At 42.0% G+C, this 19,411-nt stretch overlaps 1 protein-coding gene across 1 annotated transcript in view; it reads right to left on the bottom strand.

Annotated features, from left to right (window-relative positions):
* LOC106579983 (uncharacterized) overlaps positions 1 to 18,146 on the bottom strand; it is a 32,948-nt gene extending 14,802 nt beyond the window's left edge. The window contains exon 1 of the mRNA XM_014160471.2: positions 17,982 to 18,146. The gene's annotated coding sequence lies outside the window, so the exon portion shown is untranslated. The remainder of the gene's footprint in view (positions 1 to 17,981) is intronic.
* Between the last annotated feature and the right edge of the window lie 1,265 nt (positions 18,147 to 19,411).

The raw sequence follows: 19,411 nt of genomic DNA, 5'->3' as shown, positions 1-19,411 counted from the left end.
CTCCAGAGGGCAGAAAGGGAGGTGAGTGACTTCTCCAACTCCATCAGGGTGCTCAGACCACTGTAGAGTACGCCTTCACCTTTCAGACTGTGGCAGCCTCCAGTGGATGGAATGAGCTGGCGCTCCGCACCCTATTGCGGGGGAGGACGGCGCCAAGAGGTACAAATGGAGTTGGCATATCGGGATGACAACCTTTCCTTGGACACACTCATCGCAATGGCCATTCGTCTGGATAACCATTTTCGGGGTGCCGGTGCCACCTTGCCACTCTTCTCCCTCCTTTGGCCATCCTGAACCCATGAAGATGGGGTCCACGCAGCAGAGCGGCATCGCCGGAGTCATTGTGGTCAGGAGGGGCTTCAGTGATGTCCGGTGTGTCCCAACCCCGGATCCATGAGAGCAGAGGGGCGGCCCTTTGATCATCCATTTCCTGGGAAAGGCGTGAGTGCTCCATCGTTTTCCGCCAAACTGTTCCTGGTTTTCATTTCGTTGGTTGGCTGTCCCTCATGGGGTGTTTCTACCGCTGTTTCTATCTAGTGGATTCCAGTGCCGTGGGGAATTTCTTTAACCAGGCCCTCATCTATATGAATATTTCCTTGTACCCACTCTCCTGTTTCGGTCCACGCCCTGGATAATCGACAAGTGGGATCCGGCATTATCACACACGTCACAGCACCACTCATCTTCACCGTGGGATCCATGCACCAGGAGAGCCTTCCATTCCCCATTATCACTGCACCAGTGCACAAAGTCATCCTCGGCCTCCCATGGCTCCAATGTAATGACCCCACCATCTCCTCGTCGAGGATGGGCACCCGGATGCCGGAGGACCTGCTTTCCTTTGCCTTGTGGTTTCACATCGGTTGAGAGTCCTGTGGTTTCCCTCCAGCCTGACATCCCAGAGGTTTACCAGGATCTCCGGGTGGTGTTCTCCAAGACCCAAGCCACCTGTCTCCCTCATCGTGCCTGGGACTATGCCATCTACCTACTAGAAGGCTCTGCGCAGCCGCGTCTTCCCTCTGTTGGTGCTCTCCAACAGTGTTTTGTCTGCTCATCCACCTCTCCTGCGTCGGCAGACTTCTTCTTTGTGAAGGATGGGGATCTCTGTCCCTGTATTGATTGCAAAGGTCTCAATTCCATCACCACTAAATACCGCTACCCTCTACCGTTTGTACTAGCCACCATCGAACAGCTCCGTGGGGCTCGTTCTTTTACGACGCTGGACCTGCAGAGCACCTACAATCTTATCCGCATCTGAGAGGGGGATGAGTGGAAAACGACCTTCAGCACGGCGTCTGGGCACTACAAGTACTTAGTGATGCCTTATGGACTAGCCAATGCTCCATCAGTGTTTCAGACCTTCGTGAACGAGGTGTTCCGGGACATGATGGGTGCAAGGTGGTCGTGTATACCAATGACATCCTGGTCTACTCGGCCACCTTGGAGGATCACATCTCTCACGTCTGAGTAGTCCTGAGATGCCTCCTGGATAACTACCTTTATGTTAAAGCAGAGAAGTGCCAGTTCCATCAGGTCAATGTCTCCTTAAGGTACCGGATCAGCCCACAGGGGTTGAGTATGAATGAAAGGAAGGTTGAAGCAGTTAGGTCATGGCCAGTCCCAACCACCATAAAGGGGCTCCAACGGTTTCTGGAGGTTTGCCAACTTCTACCGCCACTTCATTACGAACTTTAGCTCCATCGCCTCTCCTCAAGGGTGGTCCTCGTAAGTTGGTGTGAAGTCCTGCAGCCGATGAGGCCTTCTGCCTACTGAAGGGGCTTTTCACCTCCGCCCGCTTGCTGAAACACAGATCATACGCTGCCCTTCGTGGACACCTCAGAAGTGTGTGTGTGGGAGCCATCCTGTTCCAACGCTAAGGTAACCCACAGAAATTGTATACATGTGCATACATCTCAAAGAAACTGCCTCCTGCAGAGAGGAACTAGGATGTTGGCGACCGGGAGCTCCTGGCGGTGAATTTGGAATTAGAAGAGTGGGAAACACTGGCTGTAGGGCACCAAGGAGCCATTCCTCATCCTCACCGACCATCGGAACCTGGAGTACATACGAACGGTGAGTCGGCTGAACCCGCTGCAATCAAGATGGGCCCTTTACTTCACTAGATTCAACTTCACCCTGTCATATCGCCCAGGTTCTAAGAATATCTAAGCCGATGGCGTCTCCACCACTCGGGAGAGGTTCCGATCCTGAGTGCACCCATCATTCCACCCTCTGAAATTGTTCCTCCCGTGCTTTGGGACATAGATGTGGACATCCGCCAGTCTCTGGAGAGGGAACCGCTCCTGCTACCTGCCCTCCAGAGCGCACCTACGTCCCTACGGGGTAAGGGATCGGCTGCTGACCTGGGCACACAACCCTTGCCGCTGGATGCCCAGGTATCACCTGCACCATTCAATATCTCTCTGCTAAGTATTGGTGGCCCACCTTGGCACGGGAGGTTGCCCGCTATGTCAACTCCTGCTCCGTATGTGCCCAAACCAACACTCCCTCGGCACGCTCCAGCAGGGAAACTCCGTCCCCCTTCCCATGCCTCAGTTGCCTTGGCCCAATCTGTCCATAGACTTCGTCACTGATCTCCCCCTTTCTGATGGATTTACCACTATGGTTGTTGTTGACAGATTCTTTATGTCCTGCCATTCTCTATATCCCTCTCTCTGGTCTACCCATCGCTCTCCAGGTCACTGAGGTACTATTCCAGCAGGTCTTCTGGCACTATGGCCTTCCGGAGGACATCGTTTCCGACCGTGGTCCCCAAATCATGTTGCGGGTCTGAAAAGCCTTTATGAAGAAGCACGCGGCCACAGTCAGCCTCGCATCCGGGTACCAGCCTCAGTCCAATGGCGCAGGTGGAGAGGATCAACCAGGAAATGGGGAGGTTCCTTAGGAGTCACTGTCAGAACCGACAGGGGGAGTAGGCTCGGTTCATTCCCTGGGCGGAGTACGCCCAGAACTCACTTTGTCACTCCTCCACCGGGCTGACTCCCTTCCAGGAGCCCTGGCTCCATGGACTTCGAGCCATACCGAGGCCCCTGCAGGGGTCTGCCATCAGAAGGATCAGGTGGACCACCACCGCAGTGAGGCTCCCATGTTCCATCCTGGTGATCGCTTCTGACCTTCCACCAGGAACTTCCCACTACGTCTCCCCTGCCGGAAGCTGAGCCCCCGGGTTTTGTGGCCCTTCAAGGTCCTCCGGAGGGTCAATGAGGTAATTTATCGTCTACAACTCCACACCAACTACCGGTGGCCGGTGGTTCCTGGTCCCCTGGCTGATGCTGTCCCCCGCGACACCTCACCACCTCCCCTGGACCTCGAGGGGACCCCCGCCTATGCTGTTAGGTCCCTCCTGGACTCCCGATGTCATGGGGGTCAGCTCCAGTACCTGGTGAACTGGAAGGTGTATGGTCCTGAGGAGTGCTGTTGGGTCCCGGTGGCGGACATCCTGGACCCCAACATCGTCCAGGATTTCAATCTCCGCCGTCTGGATCGACTCGCTCCTTGCCCTTGGGGCCATCCTGCGGCTGGAGCCGCGTGTTGGGGGGTACTGTCATGCCTACTCCCGCTCTTGCCGTCGCCGGTCTACTATCCACCGGCCCTGGCAACCATCATTACGCACACCTGCTCCCCATCATTATGCTCACCTGGACATCATTATTTCCTTGATTACTCTCCCTTTATTTAGTTACTAGGTAGTAGGGTTTTCATTCACGTTCTGTTTTATCTGCATTTATCATTATTAAACTCACCATCTGCACCTGCTTCCTGACTCCCGGCGTATATGTAACTATAATAGCCACTTATATTTTGTCTATCAACAATGGCTTGACTTAATTTTGATGTTTTGAAGGTGTGGATTTTATTAAGCTTCAGCTACTGCAAGCCTATTATATGAAGGCAGTGTGCACTGGCGCTCCAATTGACTCTGACAGTTGAATTTAAGGTGAAGAATATTTCAGGCCTATCAGTTACTCCTATATTATAATGCAACTTTAAACAAAATATTTGGATCAAATGTACAAATTAGCCTCCTTCTGTATAGGAAGCAGTAGTCATCTGACAAAGAAATGCATGGTGGTGTCGTAGCATGCCAGGCCTCTCCAGAGATGTTTGGTCGGGTTCAAGTCCAGGCTCTGGCTGGGCCACTCACAGACATTCAGAGACTTGTCCTGAAGCCACTCCTGCTTTGTCTTGGCTGTGTGCTTAGGGTCGTTGTCCTGTTGGAAGGTGAACCTTCGTCCCAGTCTGAGGTCCTGAGCACTCTGGAGCAGGTTTTCATCAAGGTTCTCTCCTTGTACTTTGCTCCGTTAATCTTTCCCTCGATCCTGAGCTCTATGGACAATTCCTTTGACCTCATGACTTGGTTTTTGCTCTGACGCACTGTCAACTGTGGCATCTTATATAGACAGGTGTGCCTTTCCAAATCATGCCCAATCAATTGAATTTACTACAGGTGGACTCCAATCAAGTTGTAGAAACATCTCAAGGATGATCAATGGAAACAGGATGCGCCTGAGCTCAATTTCAAGTCTCATAGCAAAGGGTCTGAATACTTATGTAAATAAGGAATATGTTTTTCATTTTTAATACATTAGCAAAAAATCTAAAAACCTGTTTTTGCTTTATCATTATGGGGTATTGTGTGTAGATTGAGGACATGTTTTTATTTAATCCATTTTATAATAAGGCTGTAATGTAACAAAATGAAAAAGTGAAGGGGTCTGAGTACTTTCCGAATGCACTGTAAATGTGGCTTATTTGGCCAATATCCCTCATTTATTGATGGAGCTGACTGCACCAACCCGGATCTGAATGCATATGGATGTTTGGAAAATTAAAATCTTCCATGTCATGTTGTCCAGTGCCAATTTTTCATAACGGAAACCCTGAAATGCGCATATTGTTTTTTCCCAGATTTTTTAATATTCGCATGAAAATCTGTAGCCAATGGGATGGAAACCTAAAGACACCGTAAAGACTCTGGCAAGTGTGCTAGTCCAGTGTCACTGTGATTATACCTGCACATCATGGTTCACCAGCAGCCCCAAACATCTAAAGAATAAGCTACAGACTAGGTTTGAATATTTCCCAATAACCCAGTATTTCCTGCCCAAACCGGAAGTGTCATTCTAAAGCATATAATGCATATTAATATGTCTGGATTTGATTAGAGATTTGATTGGCATGAAAATTCAAGTCTGATGCTACTGAAGCTTGATGAGCCATACATTAAATACATTTTATGAGCCCTACATTAAAGGCATTTTATGAACCCAAGCCCCAAAAAGCCCAAATGAGTCTGCCTTTATCCAATACATAGCCTATGATATAGTCTACCGCACATTACGCATGAAAGAAAAACACAAAAGCCCATAGATGTAGCTATGTTAAAAAACAAGGTGACACCCAAAAGCCAGATGGAGATGTGTAAACTGGATGCGCATTCAGTCCTTAAATTACTGTAGCATACTGTATTCTGCAGCAAATGTAGGAACCACAATGGAAATTGGTCTCCGACTTTATTGTGCATTCTTTGTCACTTAAAAAATTGGTCGACAAACCCTCAACCTTCTGGCCCGTAGGCCTGCGTGTCATCAACTGTGCCATAACAGAAAAGTAGTCTAAACATTATTTTGAGTTAATTCTATGAGGGCAGAGTGTTCAATTTATTTTACAATACAAGGGGAGGGTCGTGTGAAAATAGTTTTCACTTTGGAGAGGGGGGGTGCATTGTTTTTTATGACGCCTTGAAACGGAATAGAGCTAAGCACAGGCAAAATCTTAAAATTGTCTGTCTAGCAATGATCAACAACCAAATTGACAGAGCTTGAAGAATTAAAAAAATAATAATGTGCAAATATTGTACAATACAGGTGTGCAAAGCTCTTAGAGACTTACCCAGAAAGACTCACAGCTGTAATTGTTGCCAAAGGTGATTCTAACATGTATTGACTCAGCGGTTGTGAATACTTATATAAATGAGATATTTCTGTATTTCATTTTCTATACATTTATTAAAATATCTACAAACATGTTTTCAATTTGTCATTATGGGGTATTGTGTTTAGATGGGTGAGAACCCCCCCATGTAATCAATTTAGCATTCAGGCTGTAACACAACAAAATATGGAACAAGTCAAGGGGTAGGAATAATTTTCGCAGTCTTCGGAAATAAAGGTGTTATCTAGAACCTAAAAGGGTTCTTCCACTGTCCCCATAGGAGAACCCTTTCTTGTTCCAGGTAAAACAAACGTTTTGGTTGCAGGTAGAACTCTTTTGGGTTCCATGTAGAAACCTCTATGTAAAGGGTTCTATATGGAACCCAAAATAGTTCTACCTGCAACCAAAAAGGGTTTTACCTGGAACAAGAAAGGGTTCTCCTATGGGGACAGTGGAAGAACCCTTTTGGAACCCTTTTTTCTAAGAGTGTGAAGGCACTGTAGCTCTATCATCAGAGTTATATAGCAAGTAACTGTATGCTTGATCATGTTTTTTCAGATAGGCCTACATGAAGGTAGCCTATTCATTTGGCATGTAGCTAGCTAGCTAGCTAAGCAAACAACATGTGCCATGTAGCTTGCTTCATCAGAGATTAGGGCTTTAGCAAAGAGCCTGACATCGGCAAGACTTCCTCCTGGTAAAGTTGTCAGTCGGACTAACTATCATCATTAGGGCTGCTATGGTGACCGTATTACCACCACACCGGCAGTCACGGGTCATGGCCGCAGTCAAATTCCACGTGATCGTTGAGTCACGGTAACTAGGCTTCTCTGTTTTCTCAGTGACATTCAAATCAGCATTGAAAAAAGGAGCAAGTTTAAGTTTGTTCCACCTGAGCGAGTCTGACCAGATGTCAGAGGACACTATGATGTCACACCAAATGGGTTTGATGGATCGCTGGAAAAGAGCAGGAATAGGCTTTTGTAGGCTACAGTCCAAGTTGTCTTCCAATGGTAGGACTGCTGTCGGCATCCAAAGATTATCCAACTTGAATAAATGCGTGGAGGTAAGGATGACAGCAGTGTTGTAGTCTACGGTGATACGGATATCACTTATTATTGTTATCTACGTAGCGCATTGATGTGAATCACACTGCTGCTCTCTCATTTAGGTATTTGCACCTTACAGATTGTGGTTGTTGTAGATGGCTGTTCACAAATCTAAATGTGTATTTAAACCCAATAATGGTTGATTTCAAGAAGTTTAAGCTGCCTATCAATCATTGCTTTTGAAACCAGTGGACAGCCAGTGAAAAATGTGATCTTGCAACAGCTGCACAGAGCGGATCTCAGCCTATGGAATAAAACTGGGGCTTTTATTGGTCAATCTAATTCATGCTGATAATGTTTTGTTATCCATAGGCCTAATAGACACATGTTCAAACTCGCACACTTTTAATAGACTTAAAGGGGCAATCTGTAGTTGCTACATCAATTTTTGGACTTGTAAATTATATATATAGTACAAGTCAAAAGATTGGACACACCTACTCATTCAAGGGTTTTTCTTTATTTTTACTATTTTCTACATTGTAGAATAATAGTGAAGACATCAAAACTAATGAAGTAACACATATGGAATCATGTAGTAACCAAAAAAGTGTAAAACAAATTAAAACATATTTTAGATTTTAGATTCTTCAAAGTAGTCACCCTTTGCCTTGATGACAGCTTTGCACACTCTTGGCATTCTCTTAACCAGCTTCGCCTGGAATGCCTATCCAACAGTCTTGAAGGAGTTCCCACATGCTAAGCACTTGTTGGCTGCTTTTCCTTCACTCTGCGGTACAACTCATCCCAAACCATCTCAATTGGGTTGAGGTCAGGTGATTGTGGAGGCCAAGGCATCTGATGCAGCACTCCATAACTCTCTTTCTTGGTCAAATATACTTACACAGCCTGGAGGTATGTTGTCCTGTTGAAAAACAAATGATAGTCCCACTAAGCACAAACCAGATGGGATGGTGTATTGCTGCAGAATGCTGTGATAGCCATGCTGGTTAAGTGTGCCTTGAATTCTAAATAAATCACTGACAGTGTCACCAGCAAAGCACCCCCACACCATCACATCTCCTGCTCCATGTTGGAACCACACATTCAGAGATCATCTGTTCACCTACTCTGCGTCTCACAAAGACATACCGGTTGGAACCATAAATCTCACATTTGGACTCATCAGACCAACGGACAGATTTCCTCTGGTCTAATGTTCATTGCTCATGTTTCTTGGCCCAAGCAAGTGTCTTCCTCTTATTGGTGTCCATTTTGTAGTGGTTTCTTTGTAGCAATTCGACCATGAAGGCCTGATTCACACAGTCTCCTCTGAACAGTTGATGTTGAGATGCGTCTGCTACTTGAACTCTGTGAAGCATTTATTTGTGCTGCAATCTGAGGTGCAGTTAACTCTAATGAACTTATCCTCTGCAGCAGAGGTAACTCTGGGTCTTCCTTTCCTGTGGTGGTCCTGATGAGAGCCAGTTTCATCATACTGCACTTGAAAAAAAAGTAAAAGTTCTTGGAATTTTCCGGATTGACTGACCTTCATTTCTTAGAGTAATGATGGACTGTCGTTTCTCTTTGCCTTTTTAAGCTGTTCTTGCCATATTATGGACTTGGTCTTTTACCAAATAGGGCTACATTCTGTATACCACCCCTACATTTTTATTTTAGTAATTTAGCAGACGCTCTTATCCAGAGCGACTTACAGTAGTGAATGCATAAAATGTTTTCTCCGTACTGGTCCCCCGTGGGAATCAAACCCACAATCCTGGCGTTGCAAACACCATGCTCTACCAACTGAGCCACACGGGACCCTACCTTGTCATAACACAACTAATTGGCTCAAACACATTAGGAAGGAAAGAAATTCCACAAATACATTTTTAGGCACACTTGTTAATTGAAATGTATTCCAGGTGACTACCTCATGAAGCTGGTTGAGAGAATGTCAAGAGTGTGCAAAGCTGTCATTAAGGCAAAGGGTGGCTACTTTCAAGAATCACAAATATAAAAAAAGTGTAAAATACTTTTTTGGTTACTACATGATTCCATATGTGTTATTTCATAGTTTTTGATGTCTACATTAGTAGAAAATAGTAAAAATAAAGAAAAACCCTTGAATGAGTAGGTGTGTCCAAACTTTTGACTGGTACTTCATATATATATATATATATATATATATATATATATATATATATATATATATATATATATATATATATATAGTTGAAGTCAGAAGTTTACATACTCCTTAGCCAAACACATTTAAAACCTGTTGGGGCTCGGGGGCAGTATTGAGACATTTTGAAAAAAATATGTGCCCATTTTTAACTGCCTCCTACACCAACTCAGAAGCTAGGATATGCATATTATTAACACATTCGGATAGAAAACACTCTGAATTTTCTAAAACAGTTTGAATGGTGTCTGTAAGTATAACAAAACTCATATTGCAGGCAAAAACCTGTGAAAAATAGATCCAAAAAAATGTGAATTTTGTGACTGTACTATTTAGTGTCATTGTTTTATAGATACCATAGTGAGAAAGGATTCATTTCGCAACACCTACGGCTTCCACTAGATGTCAACGATCTTTATAAAGTTGTTTGAAGCGTCTATGATAAACAGAGAGCAAATTAGAATCCAAGGAAGTTGACATGTCATCACTTCATTTTTTTGCGCCTGCGCATAAATCTGAGAAACGTGAGTTTTGTCTTCATTGTTTATCTAGACATAGGATAGGTTGTGTGAAAATATTACTGATGTTTAACGTTAAAAATGGACCAAAAGATTAATGCTAAACAACATTTGACATGTTTGAACGAACATAAATAGATTATTTACTAGGTTTTTTTAGCTTTTCGGCGTGATTTTACAGTCCCCCCACCACGTTTTGTGGGAGCATAATGAACGCTAAGTACTTGGTGTTATTTGGACATAAATTATGAACTTTGTCAAAAGAAACCACATTTGTTCCGGACCTGGGATGCCTTCCGGACCTGGGATGCCTGCCTTCTGATGGAGATAATCAAAGGTAAGGGGATATTTACAATGTTATTATCGATTTTAGATGATGCTAACTGTATAGCATAGCCTGTTGTTCTTAGCATAGCACCCCGTTTATTGCAAAATGTGATTTCCCAGTAAAGTTATTTTGAGATCTGGCCATTCGGTAGCAATTACGAGATGATAATATATTATTCTTTGAATGACAATATTATAATTTACCAATGTTTTCGAATAGGAATTTTGTTATGTTCACCGGAAGCATTTCAGAGAAGAAAAAATCTGAATTTCACGCTACTGTAAAATGCTGTTTTTGGATATAAATATGAACTTGATGGAACAAAAAATGCATGTATTGTATAACATAATGTCCTAGGAGTGTCATCTGATGGAGATTGACAAAAGTTAGTGCATAATTCAAGCTGGTTTCTGCTTTTGGTGACGCCTGACCTTGAATTGAAAATGGATGTTTGTACTTTTGTGGCTATGTACTGTCCTAACATAATCTAACTTTATGCTTTTGCCGTAAAGCCTCTTTGAAAATCGAACAATGTGGTTAGATTAAGGAGATGTTTATCATTTAAATTGTGTAAAATAGTTGATTGTTTGAGAAATTGAAATTATTAGATTTTTGATGTTTTGAATTTCCAGCCTTGTTAGCAATCCCGGCTCGGGGTTCATTGCTAACCTGTAGCCCCAACAGGTTAAACTCAGTTTTTCACAAATCCTGACATTTAATCCTAGTAAAAATTCCTGTTTTAGGTCAGTTAGAATCACCACTTTATTTTAAGAATGTGAAATGTCAGAATAATAGTAGAGAGAATTATTTATTTCAGATTTATTTCTTTCATCACATTCCCAGTGGGTCAGAAGTTTACATACACTCAATTATTATTTGGTAGCATTGCCTTTAAATTGTTGAACTTGTTTCGGTTAGCCTTCCACAAGCGTCCCACAATAAGTTGGGTGAATTTTGTCCCATTCCTCCTGATAGAGCTGGTGTAACTGAGTCAGGTTTGCCCACAAATTTCTATAGGATTGAGGTCAGGGCTTTGTGATGGCCACTCCAATACCTTGACTTTGTTGTCCTTAAGCCATTTTGCCACAACTTTGGAAGTATGCTTGGGGTCATTGTCCATTTGGAAGATCCATTTACGACCAAGCTTTAACTTCCTGACTGATGTCTTGAGATGTTGCTTCAAAATATCCACATAATCTTCCCTCCTCATGATGCCATCTATTTTGTGAAGTGCACCAGTCCCTCCTGCAGCAAAGCACCCCCACAACATGATGCTGCCACCCCGTGCTTCACAGTTGGGATGGTGTTCTTCGGCTTGCAAGCCTCCCCCTTTTTCCTCCAAACATGACGATGGTCGTTATGGCCAAACAGTTCTCTTTTTGTTTCATCAGACCAGAGGACATTTCTCCAAAAAGTACGATCTTTGTCCCGATGTGCAGTTGCAAACCATAGTCTGGCTTTTTTATGCCAGTTTTGGAGCAGTGGCTTCTTCCTTGCTGAGTGGCCTTTCAGGTTATGTCGATATAGGACTCGTTTTACTGTGGATATAGATACTTTTGTACCTGTTTCCTCCAGCATCTTCACAAGGTCCTTTGCTGTTGTTCTGGGATTGATTTGCACTTTTCGCACCAAAGTACGTTCATCTCTAGGAGACAGAACGTGTCTCCTTCCTGAGCGGTATGACGGCTTTGTGGTCCCATGGTGTTTATACTTGCGTACTATTGTTTGTACAGGTGAACGTGGTACCTTCAGGCATTTGGAAATTGCTCCCAAGGATGAACCAGAATTGTGGAGGTCTACAAGGATTTTTCTGAGGTCTTTGCTGATTTCTTTTGATTTTCCCATGATGTCAAGCAAAGAGGCATTGAGTTTGAAGGTAGGCCTTGAAATACCCAAATAATTGACTCAAATGATGTCAATTAGCCTATCAGAAGCTTCTAAAGCCATGACATCATTTTCAGAAATTTTCCAAGCCGTTTAAAGGCACAGTCAACTTAGTGTATGTAAACTTCTGACCCACTGGAATTGTGATACAGTGAATTTATGTGAAATAATCTGTCTGTAAACAATTGTTGGAAAAGTTACTTGTGTCATGCACAAAGTAGATGTCCTAACCGACTTGCCAAAACTATACTTTGTTAACAATAAATTTGTGGAGTGGTTGAAAACGAGTTTTAATGACTCCAACCTGTGTATGTAAACTTCTGACTTCAACTGTGTATATCCATTGATTCTTGAAGAATATAACTTATAAATGCCTCATGAGCTTAGTTGAACTGTCACACTCCATGAGAACCCAAATTATACGCTTGTTTTTCTCCAATGTTTGTAAACAAACACTGTATAGCCTCATATCATAGTTAAAACAATAATTGTTATATCATGGATGGTCAGTCCTTGCATCCATAGCTCCGTCTATTAATCTGAGAGTGGTTACATTTCTCCAGGCCCATCCCTCAGCTTTTTACTAAAACAGGCGGGGCGTCCATTTTGTTATTGTTTCATCTGTGGATTTGTCCTTTAAACAGCTGCATATTATCAAGATATCAAAGCTTCACCAACAAAAAGTTAAACAATACGCCTATAGCAAATGCAGCATATGGAATTCATTTTTCACATGAAAATAGGACTTTCCACTAGTGCTCAAAGCATGCCATTCCATGAGCGCAGCATTTTTCCCCCAATTCGAATCCTCCATGACAACAAAATCATAAACAACAGAGTAGGGCTGGCTAATAGTTTTGGGGTTATGCTCAGGTAAACCAATTTGGCTAATCTATACTTCCATATTTCCAAGTCCTTTTCTTGAAGATCAAGGTGTAACATTTATTGGAATGACTGGAATTCTGATAGACTTTGGTTTTTAATGTAAATATATAATTTAATCGTATTATTATATGTAGTAGAAAGTGATGGGTTAGAAGAAGCCTACATAACCAACCCATGAAGTAAAATGTAACATCCATATATGGCCAGCTATGTAAACTTTAACATTGATTTATCCTGCAATAGATGTGGTTCAATTGGTAACATACATTTTTGTCTTCTTCGAATTCCTTCTAAGGGGAAAATCATCTAAAGGTAACTGAATGTAATCAGATTACGTTGCTGAGTTTGGGGACTCCAAAAGTTATTTTACTGATTACAATTGTGGACATGTAACTTGTAACTGTAACGGATTACATTTAGAAAGTAACCCACCCAACCCTGCTGACATTAATGCAATTGAAAATGAAATCAAACATCTCATAAGAGCCCTGGCATTAAGCAATTTTTTGCATGGAATAATCGAAATGTGTAGTTCTGACTATAATTTTCAAGAAGTGATGATTGTATGCCCCATTCACATTCTAGTCGGAACTAGGAAACTCAGAAACGTCCGACTTGCTGACTCGTTGAACGTGGCACCTGTATAACTACAACCAGTTAGCAAGTCGGAAATGTCCATGTTCCGACTAGCACATGAACAAGGCATCACAACCAAATAGTTAACTTTTATTTAACAATGCCTTATTGTGATGTTTATTGATAGTGACATAGAGATCCTATTAAATTACTGGAGGGGCTGTGTCATAAACCCTCAAAGTTCCGTAATGGGGCCAAAATGGAAGCCATCTTGGTCAGGGAGAAATCCAAAACCAGCCTAATTGGAATGAATGGCAGTAGAGGCATAGGTGATACATTTCCTACTGTTACTTATGCAGGAAAATAAAAGTAAGGCATGTGATGTCAGAAATTTTGTAATGGAATTATAGTCACCCCAAAATATTGTCAGATAATTATAAATACAGTTTATATGGGTTTTATACAAATGTTCTGTATAAATAGCCTCTAAAATATATGTTAACAGACCATAAATGTCCTATCATCAAATGATTTCATCTGGTGTATGGCTGTGGATTGACTGCATTGTTTGAATGGATATTGCCAGTTAATTAAAACAATTATTCGAATCATTCCTCTTAAATGGGCTGGCTAGCTAGCTAACACATATACAGTGCAGATCAATTCTTCACATTCATTATTTTACACGTTAGCTGTGTTTGAACACTCATACTAACTGCACTAACCATACTATTTGTGAAGTAAATTGAGTATGTAGCATGCTTATTGGTCATAGTATGGATATAGTTATTATGCCAAAAGTTCCCAGATGTCATACTAAATTCACGAAAATACAAAGTATACAAGCAGTGAACACTATTTCCGTACTTTTAGGGCCCATAATGCAATTTTTCAGAAAATGGGCGTGACTTCACAATGTTTTCAGATTTGAAGAAAATGGCAGAAAATATGCAGACGGAGTCCAATGAGAGCAGATACAAATTCATTGCTTTAACTAATTATGACAAATGTTAAGAAAATGTTGAGCAATGTAATTGGGTAATGACTTTTCAAATAAGTTACGTTACACATTATGTTGGCTGACAATGTGTTAGCTACGCTATCCTTACAAACCGCATAGCATTACAGCAGTATGTACCGGTATGTTAGCTAGCTACCTAATGTTAGTTGGCTACTAATACATTGAACTTGCCAGGCAGTATATTAACTATATGCTATTTAACTAACTACTCAACATTTATTGACTTGATTATTCACGTCATTCTTAGCTATGTAGTATAGTCGTGCGTTCTCAATGGACATCGTTAATCCTGGCTATCTACTCTGATTTCAAAGCACTCTAGTCTGAGTGTGCCAGAGTGCAAAATAACTGATGAATTTACAAACGCTCAACGGCCGGTGTCAGTAAACGTCGGCAAAAAAGCAGTGGCAAAGCAGTTACAGTCACAAATGCTCTAGATACCATGTAAACAGCCTAACCAGCTCTGCTAGGGCGAGTAAAATGGTCAGAGTGAGGTGTTCTCTCATTTGTGTCTGGGAGTAGCTAGCTTAGCCAGTTAGCTTGGGTGCTTGACTGCCATTGTGAAGTCAGAACGCTCGGATCAACCCTACACCTTGGCCAGAGCATCCAATGTGTGCTCTGGACACTACGAGCGCGAACGCTCTGGATTTATGAACGCACTCTGGCATTCCAGATTGAATTTACAAACACCCGAAATCGTAAAATGTCTAGCTAGTCATTTGTTATGCTAACAAGCTAGCAAGAGGTTGCATAACAACAGCATCAACTTCCAGTAGACAGGCGAAGCGCTAGTACACTCAACTGAAAGGATACCGTTCGTTTACAGTATACTAAAATTAACTAATAGTATGTAGTATATACTCATTAAGTATGTAGTATACAGTATGTTAGTATGGGTATTCGAACACCGCTAATATGTTATCACAGCACTGGCAAATCATGGTTGACAAACATCGCTGACCTTTAGACCATAATAAGAAGGTTCATGATCATTCTAGTAGTCTAATTCCTAATTATATGGATAACGACCTATATATCCCCTTCTGTGTTTGCAAACATTGTCACACAAGGGCGATGTGCGCAAGTTGGTAGCAGAACAAGGGGGAGTTATAGAACGCCAGCAAAAAAATAACAATATTTAAATTTTGCTTATGAGTTCATTTCACACTACTTTTGGATTATAATTGGATTTTAAGGCTCGTATGAATGTCCTGCCCAACATAATGCTTGTGTCATCATTGCAAATCAACTGCATTATACTTTTTAAAAAACAGTTAAACTTCAACCAGTAAAATGGCTCTTTGGCTAGCTTTTGCTACAGCCTATATCAATGAGCTTTTAGCATTCTAGCTAACAGCTGCTGCATCCAAAATAGATATTTTGCAAAAATCACAACCAAACATAATCTTATCTCAAGCAAGAATCAAAACATCAATGTAAGCGTATGTTCAAGCAACAATCAAAACATCATTGTAAACGTATGAGAACCCCAAAAGGTTATTTTGTTTAGAAGTAATAAAAACTTAAATCTAGGCTATGTTGAATGGGCGCAGATGGCGATGGCTTTTTACTGCTGCCAATAGTTGCGCGCATCTGTGTTTGGCGTCAGTGTGTCGTGTACTGGAAAAGCGTCTATTAGGTAGGTCGCAGCCCTGCCCACCTATGGCGTAAACTACCTGTGGCTACTTAGGTTATCCCATTGGCTCACTGCAAAAAACGTCACCTTTTTCTAACGCTATTTTCTTGTTGTCTGCTAGTTTTAGTCAATTACATTTAAGAGAAGTACAACGTCTAAAGATTACTTTTCATCATTGCCTGTTCCAGAGCGTTTTCGCTACATAGAAAAACGTAATATTGTACGGCTTCCCTCATGCCCTTGTTCATGATGGTGCTAACAGCCATGTGAGTGAGTGCTAGATAACTACCTACCGGAACATTAAGCTAGCCAAGACCAACAACAAACAGACGGACTATACAGCTACAACTAGTGGGTGGCGTTACAAATTGACTATACTAAACAAGTTAAATGTTTTCCACACACATCGCTACGTTTAGCCTACTTGGACACCGGGACCCATATTTCGCATGATGAATAGCCTGGAGCCACAGGGCTCTTCTTGCAGGCTCTATTTCCCTACATGGGAGCATTGCGAACCGCAGGTTGGGACTTTTGACCTGGTTACATGTACATTGAACAACACAGCAGCTTTTCTGCATGTTTTGTGATTTCTGTATAACTCAACATTGACGACGAAGTTGGCACTTTTTCAATGGGTGATCGAGGGGAATTCCTTATGTGTATATTGACTCGGAGTATCTTAACCAACTTCATTTGGCTTCAATGTGTTATTGAGTCTTCGCATATGAATGAATGTGATGGCTTTGCATTGGTATATACTACTTGGGTTTGATGCCGATGATGATTGCAGATGCATAGCTACTTCGTGATTTATTTTTTTATGGGCTAGTGGAACATTGAGTTTAGGAAACAGCAGCAGGAGCGCGGGCAATCAGGGGAATTGAGTGAATCATCATTAGTCTTTCGTTAGGGTATCATGCCATGAAAGTAATGTTCATTTTCTGCACACATTTCCCCTCACACCCTCACCATTTCGTCCTGTCAGGCACCAATGAATTCCATATGATTGAATAATGGTTATGAAACTTCAATAAACAGTAAATGTAAAAATGTATCAAAAACATCAGGAAAATGTTTGCCTTTTTGAGTTTTGCAGAGGCAATAAAGTAGATTTACACAACAATGTCTTAAACAGTACCCATTTTACGAAACATACTTGGTCCTCATGTTAGCAGGTCAGTGAGATTGACATCACTTTTAGAAGTGAGCTCAGGCCAAGAAAGCATAATAAAAGTTACCCCACCCCCACAGACACATACAGTACACCCAACATAACAAACACACACATCAATGTAATATCACAATAGATACAATCCAACACTTACATATCACAGATCAATTTACACATTTATATGCATATACATTTAAGTATACAATGATCCTGTCACTGGAAGCAGTACTATAAACAGTGGTCTACTATGTCTATCGTCTTTCTTTTTTGTTTGTGAGAATGACAGTGGGCAGTAATCAGGCCTATTACAGCTGAAGAGTAAATGTTTGGCTGCGGTTTCAGTGATGATAATAAGCAGTTGTGAGTTGAGTTTACAGAGCAGGCCCTGATTAGAGGATCACGGTGGATGGAACTGGATTGTCATTTTGATTAGAGGACTGGTGTCAATCTAACTAGATGGGAATATCTCAATGCAGTAGGTACAGTTTGACCCGTGACCAATTCTTCTCCCAAATCCTTTGAACTTCTGCTTTTTTGTAACCATATTTCCCACCCAAGACATTATTACCAAAAAAGAAGGCTTGTCATTCTGGAATGGATTCAGTACTTATATATTGTTTTAGTGCATTGGGAAAGAAGCGTCTCTGTCAACAATCTAAGAGAAACCATATGTGGGTGTTTCTCACACAAGCCTTTAGGGACAATTTCTAACACAGAGCCTTCCAACATTCCCACCACAACAATAACGTTTTCCAAACCATTCTTACCTGCTCTCCGAAGATGTCCAAGATTTTGACCACCATCATAGACTTTGAGGGAATGTTTCTGTGGTGTTCTGATCGTCAGCCCATTTTCTAATGTGTTTCTCTTAGTCTTTATCCACACCCAGGGATTTACAGGGCTGACACAACCCACTTTACTGTTGCCACGGGCACAATGAGCTAAGTCACAGGATTTGTTTGTGGTTGGTGAGGGGGTAAGTTTCAGTATTGTCATAGTAACAAAAAAAACTTTACCAACAGGTGTACAGTATATGATTCAGAGACATTCTGGATAATACTCTATGGAAAGTTTTTCAGTTGTTGGGCAGCAAAACTTAACCATTGTATCTATATGCATTGGTCTTGCAGCCTATGGTAGTAATTCAATAATCCTCCAAGATAATGCTTTAAAGGTCACATGCGTGTGAGTGAGAAGGAAGCTTAGCATTATCGAGTGCATTTGGGGCTCCTTGGTGATGCTTTTATCACTGCTCCATACCTCATTTGAGGACTTTTTAAGGAGAACAGCTGAAGAAGGAATTCATATATCTAGATTTTGTCTGTCTCCACCTTGTACCCGGTGAGCTGCATGTTGGACTGATTCCAGGAGAGGAGGCTTCATGTGGTAGAGCTCCTGTTGTCTGGTTCCACTTACAAACCTGTCGCCATCCATGTCTTTGACGTTGGCCAGGTGAAACGGCTGTTGAACAGAAGCAGCTAGAACCTGACAGTATAGTACAGTACAGCCACCACTGTCTTTCTACTGACAGCTACACTGCCCTAGACCTTAGTCCATGATGTGTTCTCCAACTGTGAAATCAAATCACCATATAGGTTGTCATGTGAGAGGGGAGACATTGGTAATTTATAGGAATAAATGTTTTTCAGTGTCATTGCAGCAGGAGGTCAGACTCAGGCGCTTCCATTTCCATATCCCCAGTGTGTCCTGACTGCGGAAATAGAAGTTCCTGGCAGATGAGTCCAGTGTCTCTTCAGTCTAATATTTTGATTGTGTATCCACCCATTGTAAAACTAAAAGTGGATACTAGGCTTAGCTCATATGGAGAAAATGTTAAAGGGACATTTCAAAAACGTGATATTCATCATCTCAAGCAAAAAAATAAGATTTGTCTTTTTGTTGCTTTAGTTCCCAGTCCCAAGAAGTGTACTGTAGTTGTTTCTCCCCATGTATGATTGGAAAGCCTGTGAAAGTTCTGAGGGCATCATTCCTAGTTAATAAGTGGAAGAACATCAAAACTGGGTATTCCCCACAGTCTATTTAGACACTAGCCATGTCTGTTTGACCTCTGTGTCCAAGACAAGCTAGCTCATCTCCACAGGGACCAGTTACCAGTGACATTGGAATACTTTTCTATGTGACTTACAATAGGAGTCTCTTATGCAATGCCCTTGGTGACTTTTCTGTCAACTACACT

Source organism: Salmo salar, chromosome ssa20 (assembly GCF_905237065.1).
Source record: "Salmo salar chromosome ssa20, Ssal_v3.1, whole genome shotgun sequence".
In the NCBI taxonomy this organism is placed as follows: Eukaryota; Metazoa; Chordata; class Actinopteri; order Salmoniformes; family Salmonidae; genus Salmo; species Salmo salar.
This window is presented reverse-complemented; position numbering and strand designations above follow the sequence as displayed.